This window comes from Palaemon carinicauda, chromosome 3 (assembly GCF_036898095.1).
Source record: "Palaemon carinicauda isolate YSFRI2023 chromosome 3, ASM3689809v2, whole genome shotgun sequence".
Taxonomy (NCBI): domain Eukaryota; kingdom Metazoa; phylum Arthropoda; class Malacostraca; order Decapoda; family Palaemonidae; genus Palaemon; species Palaemon carinicauda.
The window spans coordinates 26,773,582-26,781,694 of NC_090727.1; positions in this window are offsets into that span (position 1 = coordinate 26,773,582).

Genomic DNA, 8,113 nt, shown 5'->3' on the forward strand with positions numbered 1-8,113 from the left:
TGGGAATGGATTTAAATGTCACAGATGTTGTCTCAATAGAGTTTTTGCATTCATTTTATTCATCTGGAAGCGATTTAAATGTCCCAGATGCTGTCTCAATAGAGATTTTGCATTCATTTTATTCAACTGGAAGCGATCTAAATGTCCCAGATGCTGTCTCAACACAGTTTTTGCATTCATTTTATTCAACTGGAAGCGATTAAAATGTCTCAGATGCTGTCTCAATAGAGTTTTTGCATTCATTTTATTCATCTGGAAGCGATTTAAATGTCACAAATGCTGTCTCAATAGAATTTTTGCATTCATTTTATTCATCTGGAAGTGATTTAAATGTCCCAGATGTTGTCTCAATAGAGTTTTTGCATTCATTTTATTCATCTGGAAGCGATTTAAATGTCCCAGATGCTGTCTCAACAGAGTTTTTGCATTCATTTTATTCATCTGGAAGCGATTTAAATGTCCCAGATGCTGTCTCAACAAAGTTTTTGCATCCATTTTATTCATCTGGAAGCGATTTAAATGTCCCAGATGCTGTCTCAATAGAGTTTTTGCATTCATTTTATTCATCTGGAAGCGATGTAAATGTCCCAGATGTTGTCTCAATAGAGTTTTTGCATTCATTTTATTCATCTGGAAGCGATTTAAATGTCCCAGATGCTGTCTCAATAAAGTGTTTGCATTCATAATTTTTCAACTGGAAGCGATTTAAATGTCCCAGATGCTGTCTCAACACAGTTTTTGCATTCATTTTATTCAACTGGTAGGGATTTTAACGTTTCAGATGCTGTCTCAATAGAGTTTTTGCATTCATTTTATTCATCTGGAAGCGATTTAAATGTCCCAGATGCTGTCTCAACACAGTTTTTGCATTCATTTTATTCATCTGAAAGGGATTTAAATGTCCCAGATGCTGTCTCAATAGAGTTTTTGCATCTATTTTATTCACCTGGAAGCAATTTAAATGTCCCAGATGCTGTCTAAACAGAGTTTTCGCATTCATTTTATTCATCTGGAACCGATTTAAATGTCCCAGATGCTGTTTCAACACAGTTTTGCATTCATTTTATTCATCTGGAAGCGATTTAAATGTCCCAGATGCTGTCTCAATAAAGTGTTTGCATTCATTTTATTCAACTGGAAGCGATTTAAATGTCCCAGATGCTGTCTCAATAAAGTGTTTGCATTCATTTTATTCAACTGGAAGTGATTTAAATGTCCCAGATGCTGTCTCAATAGAGTTTTTGCATTAATTTTATTCATCTGGAAAGGGATTTAAATGTCCCAGATGCTGTCTCAATAGAGTTTTTGCATTCATTTTATTCACCTGGAAGGGATTTAAATGTCCCAGATGCTGTCTCAACAGAGTTTTTGCATTCATTTTATTCATCTGGAAGGGATTTAAATGTCCCAGATGCTGTCTCAACAGAGTTTTTGCATTCATTTTATTCATCTGGAAGCGATTTAAATGTCCCAGATGCTGTCTCAACAGAGTTTTTACATTCATTTTATTCATCTGGAAGCGATTTAAATGTCCTAGATTCTCTCTCAACAGAGTTTTTGCATCCATTTTATTCATCTGGAAGCGATTTAAATGTCCCAGATGCTCTCTCAATAGAGTTTTTGCATTCATTTTATTCATCTGGAAGCGATTTAAATGTCCCAGATGTTGTCTCAATAGAGTTTTTGCATTCATTTTATTCATCTGGAAGCGATTTAAATGTCCCAGATACTGTCTCAATAGAGTTTTTGCATTCATTTTATTCAACTGGAAGCGATTTAAAAGTCTCAGATGCTGTCTCAATAGAGTTTTGGCATTCATTTTATTCATCTGGAAGGGATTTAAATGTCCCAGATGCTGTCTCAACAGAGTTTTTGCATTCATTTTGTTCATCTGAAAGGGATTTAAATGACCCAGATGTTGTCTCAATAGAGGTTTAGCATTCATTTTATTCATCTGGAAGCGATTTAAATGTCCCATATGTTGTCTCAATAGAGTTTTTGCATTCATTTTATACATCTGGAAGGGATTTAAATGTCCCAGATGCTGTCTCAACAGAGTTTTTGCATTCATTTTATTCATTCGGAAGGGATTTAAATGTCCCAGTTGCTGTCTCAATAGAGTTTTTGCATTCATTTTATTCATCTGGAAGGGATTTAAATGTCCCAGATGCTGTCTCAATAGAGTTTTTGCATCTATTTTATTCATCTGGAAGCGATTTAAATGTCCCAGATGCTGTCTCAATAGAGTTTTTGCATTCATTTTATTCATCTGGAAGGGATTTAAATGTCCCAGATGCTGTCTCAACAGAGTTTTTGCATTCATTTTATTCACCTGAAAGGGATTTAAATGTCCCAGATGCAGTCTCACCAGTGTTCTTGCATTCTTTTTATTCATCTGGAAGCGATTTAAATGTCCCAGATGCTCTCTTAATAGAGTTTTTGCATTCATTTTATTCCTCTGGAAGCGATTTAAATGTCCCAGATGCTGTCTCAATAGAGTTTTTGCATTCATTTTATTCATCTGGTAGGAATTTTAACGTTTCAGATGCTGTCTCAATAGAGTTTTTGCATTCATTTTATTCACCTGTAAGGGATTTAAATGTCCCAGATGCTGTCTCAACAGAGATTTTGCATTCATTTTATTCATCTGGAAGGGATTTAAATGTCCCAGATGCTGTCTCAACAGAGATTTTGCATTCATTTTATTCATCTGGAAGCGATTTAAATGTCCCAGATGCTGTCTCAATAGAGTTTTTGCATCCATTTTATTCATCTGGAAGCGATTTAAATGTCCCAGATGCTGTCTCAATAGAGTTTTTGCATCCATTTTATTCATCTGGAAGCGATATAAATGTCCCAGATGCTGTCTCAATAGAGTTTTTGCATCCATTTTATTCATCTGGAAGCGATTTAAATGTCCCAGATGCTGTCTCAATAGAGTTTTTGCATTCATTTTATTCATCTGGAAGCGATTTAAATGTCCCAGATGCTGTCTCAATAGAGTTTTTGCATTCATTTTATTCAACTGGAAGCGATTTTAAACGTTTAAGATGCTGTCTCAACAAGTTTTTGCATTCATTTTATTCAACTGGAAGCGATTTAAATTTATCAGATGCTGTCTCAACAGAGTTTTTGCATTCATTTTATTCATCTGAAATGGATTTAAATGTCCCAGATGCTGTCTCAACAGAGTTTTTGCATTCATTTTATTCATCTGGAAGGATTTAAATGTCCCAGATGCTGTCTCAATAGAGTTTTTGCATTCATTTTATTCATCTGGAAGCGATTTAAATGTCCCAGATGCTGTCTCAATAGAGTTTTTGCATTCATTTTATTCAATCTGGAAGCCATTTAAATGTCCCAGATGCTGTCTCAATAGAGTTTTTGCATTCATTTTATTCATCTGGAAGGGATTTAAATGTCCCAGATGCTGTCTCAATAGAGTTTTTGCATTCATTTTATTCATCTGGAAGGATTTTAAATGTCCCAGATGCTGTCTCAATAGAGTTTTTGCATTCATTTTATTCATCTGGAAGGATTTAAATGTCCCAGATGCTGTCTCAACAGAGATTTTGCATTCATTTTATTCAACTGGAAGCGATTTAAATGTCCCAGATGCTGTCTCAACAGAGTTTTTGCATTCATTTTATTCAACTGGAAGCGATTTAAATGTCCCAGATGCTGTCTCAATAGAGTTTTTGCATCCATTTTATTCATCTGGAAGCGATTTAAATGTCCCAGATGCTGTCTCAATAGAGTTTTTGCATCCATTTTATTCATCTGGAAGCGATATAAATGTCCCAGATGCTGTCTCAATAGAGTTTTTGCATCATTTTATTCATCTGGAAGCGATATAAATGTCCCAGATGCTGTCTCAATAGATTTTTGCATTCATTTTATTCATCTGGAAGCGATATTAAATGTCCCAGATGCTGTCTCAACACAGTTTTTGCATTCATTTTATTCATCTGGAAGCGATTTAAATGTCCCAGATGCTGTCTCAACACAGTTTTTGCATTCATTTTATTCATCTGGAAGCGATTTAAATGTCCCAGATGCTGTCTCAATAGAGTTTTTGCATTCATTTTATTCAACTGGAAGCGATTTAAATGTCCCAGATGCTGTCTCAATAGAGTTTTTGCATTCATTTTATTCATCTGGGAATGGATTTAAATGTCCCAGATGCTGTCTCAATAGAGTTTTTGCATTCATTTTATTCATCTGGAAGCGATTTAAATGTCCCAGATGCTGTCTCAACACAGTTTTTGCATTCATTTTATTCAACTGGAAGCGATTAAATGTCCCAGATGCTGTCTCAATAGAGTTTTTGCATTCATTTTATTCATCTGGAAGCGATTTAAATGTCTCAGATGCTGTCTCAATAGAGTTTTTGCATTCATTTTATTCATCTGGAAGCGATTTAAATGTCCAAGATGCTGTCTCAATAGAGTTTTTGCATTCATTTTATTCATCTGGAAGCGATTTAAATGTCCCAGATGCTGTCTCAATAGAGTTTTTGCATTCATTTTATTCATCTGGAAGCGATTTAAATGTCCCAGATGCTGTCTCAACAGAGTTTTTGCATTCATTTTATTCATCTGGAAGCGATTTAAATGTCCCAGATGCTGTCTCAATAGAGTTTTTGCATTCATTTTATTCATCTGGAAGCGATTTAAATGTCCCAGATGCTGTCTCAATAGAGTTTTTGCATTCATTTTATTCATCTGGAAGCGATTTAAATGTCCCAGATGCTGTCTCAATAGAGTTTTTGCATTCATTTTTTTCATCTGGAAGCGATTTAAATGTCCCAGATGCTGTCTCAATAAAGTGTTTGCATTCATTTTATTCATCTGGAAGCGATTTAAATGTCCCAGATGCTGTCTCAATAGAGTTTTTGCATTCATTTTATTCATCTGGAAGGGATTTAAATGTCCCAGATGCTGTCTCAACAGAGTTTTTGCATTCATTTTATTCATCTGGAAGGGATTTAAATGTCCCAGATGCTGTCTCAATAGAGTTTTTGCATTCATTTTATTCATCTGGAAGGGATTTAAATGTCCCAGATGCTGTCTCAATAGAGTTTTTGCATCTATTTTATTCATCTGGAAGCGATTTAAATGTCCCAGATGCTGTCAACAGAGTTTTTGCATTCATTTTATTCATCTGGAAGGGATTTAAATGTCCCAGATGCTGTCTCAACAAGTTTTTGCATTCATTTTATTCATCTGAAAGGGATTTAAATGTCCCAGATGCTGTCTCAATAAAGTGTTTGCATTCATTTTATTCATCTGGAAGCGATTTAAATGTCCCAGATGCTGTCTCAACACAGTTTTTGCATTCATTTTATTCATGGAAGGATTTAAATGTCCCAGATGCTGTCTCAACAGAGTTTTTGCATTCATTTTATTCATCGGAAGGGATTTAAATGTCCCAGATGCTGTCTCAATAGAGTTTTTGCATTCATTTTATTCATCTGGAAGGGATTTAAATGTCCCAGATGCTGTCTCAACAGAGTTTTTGCATTCATTTTATTCATCTGGAAGGGATTTAAATGTCCCAGATGCTGTCTCAACAGAGTTTTTGCATTCATTTTATTCATCTGGAAGGGATTTAAATGTCCCAGATGCTGTCTCAATAGAGTTTTTGCATTCATTTTATTCATCTGGAAGCGATTTAAATGTCCCAGATGCTGTCTCAATAGAGTTTTTGCATTCATTTTATTCATCTGGAAGCGATTTAAATGTCCCAGATGCTGTCTCAACAGAGTTTTTGCATCCATTTTATTCATCTGGAAGCGATTTAAATGTCCCAGATGCTCTCTCAATAGAGTTTTTGCATCCATTTTATTCATCTGGAAGCGATTTAAATGTCCCAGATGTCTCAATAGAGTTTTTGCATTCATTTTATTCATCTGGAAGCGATTTAAATGTCCCAGATACTGTCTCAATAGAGTTTTTGCATTCATTTTATTCAACTGGAAGCGATTTAAAGTCTCAGATGCTGTCTCAATAGAGTTTTTGCATTCATTTTATTCATCTGGAAGGGATTTAAATGTCCCAGATGCTGTCTCAACAGAGTTTTTGCATTCATTTTGTTCATCTGAAAGGGATTTAAATGTCCCAGATGCTGTCTCAATAGAGTTTGCATTCATTTTATTCATCTGGAAGCGATTTAAATGTCCCATATGTTGTCTCAATAGAGTTTTTGCATTCATTTTATTCATCTGGAAGGATTTAAATGTCCCAGATGCTGTCTCAATAGAGTTTTTGCATTCATTTTATTCATCTGGAAGGGATTTAAATGTCCCAGATGCTGTCTCAATAGAGTTTTTGCATTCATTTTATTCATCTGGAAGGGATTTAAATGTCCCAGATGCTGTCTCAATAGAGTTTTTGCATTCATTTTATTCATCTGGAAGGATTTAAATGTCCCAGATGCTGTCTCAATAGAGTTTTTGCATTCATTTTATTCATCTGGAAGGGATTTAAATGTCCCAGATGCTGTCTCAACAGAGTTTTTGCATTCATTTTATTCATCTGGAAGGGATTTAAATGTCCCAGATGCTGTCTCAACCAGTTTTTGCATTCATTTTATTCATCTGGAAGCGATTTAAATGTCCCAGATGCTCTCTTAATAGAGTTTTTGCATTCATTTTATTCATCTGGAAGCGATTTAAATGTCCCAGATGCTGTCTCAATAGAGTTTTTGCATTCATTTTATTCATCTGGAAGCGATTTTAAATGTCCCAGATGCTGTCTCAATAGAGTTTTTGCATTCATTTTATTCATCTCTAAGGGATTTAAACGTTTCCCAGATGCTGTCTCAATAGAGATTTTGCATTCATTTTATTCATCTGGAAGGGATTTAAATGTCCCAGATGCTGTCTCAACAGAGATTTTGCATTCATTTTATTCATCTGGAAGCGATTTAAATGTCCCAGATGCTGTCTCAATAGAGTTTTTGCATTCATTTTATTCATCTGGAAGCGATTTAAATGTCCCAGATGCTGTCTCAATAGAGTTTTTGCATCCATTTTATTCATCTGGAAGCGATTTAAATGTCCCAGATGATGTCTCAATAGAGTTTTTGCATCCATTTTATTCATCTGGAAGCGATATAAATGTCCCAGATGCTGTCTCAATAGAGTTTTTGCATCCATTTTATTCATCTGGAAGCGATTAAATGTCCCAGATGCTGTCTCAATAGAGTTTTTGCATTCATTTTATTCATCTGGAAGCGATTTTAAACGTTTAAGATGCTGTCTCAATAAATTTTCGCATTCATTTTATTCAACTGGAAGCGATTTGAATGTCTCAGATGCTGTCTCAACAGAGTTTTTGCATTCATTTTATTCATCTGGAAGGGATTTAAATGTCCCAGATGCTGTCTCAACAGAGTTTTTGCATTCATTTTATTCATCTGAAAGGGATTTAAATGTCCCAGATGCTGTCTCACCAGTGTTCTTGCATTCATTTTATTCATCTGGAAGCGATTTAAATGTCCCAGATGCTCTCTTAATAGAGTTTTTGCATTCATTTTATTCAACTGGAAGCCATTTAAATGTTTCAGATGCTGTCTCAATAGAGGTTTAGCATTCATTTTATTTATCTGGAAGGGATTTAAATGTCCCAGATGCTGTCTCAATAGAGTTTTTGCATTCATTTTATTCATCTGGTAGGGATTTTAAACGTTTCAGATGCTGTTTCAATAGAGTTTTTGCATTCATTTTATTCATCTGGAAAGGAATTTAAATGTCCCAGATGCTGTCTCAACAGAGATTTTGCATTCATTTTATTCATCTCGAAGGGATTTAAATGTCCCAGATGCTGTCTCAACAGAGATTTTGCATTCATTTTATTCTTCTGGGAGCGATTTAAATGTCCCAGATGCTGTCTCAATAGAGTTTTTGCATCCATTTTATTCATCTGGAAGCGATTTAAATGTCCCAGATGCAGTCTCAATAGAGTTTTTGCATCCATTTTATTCATCTGGAAGCGATATAAATGTCCCAGATGCTGTCTCAATAGAGTTTTTGCATCCATTTTATTCATCTGGAAGCGATATAAATGTCCCATATGCTATCTCAATAGAGTTTTTGCATTCATTTTATTCA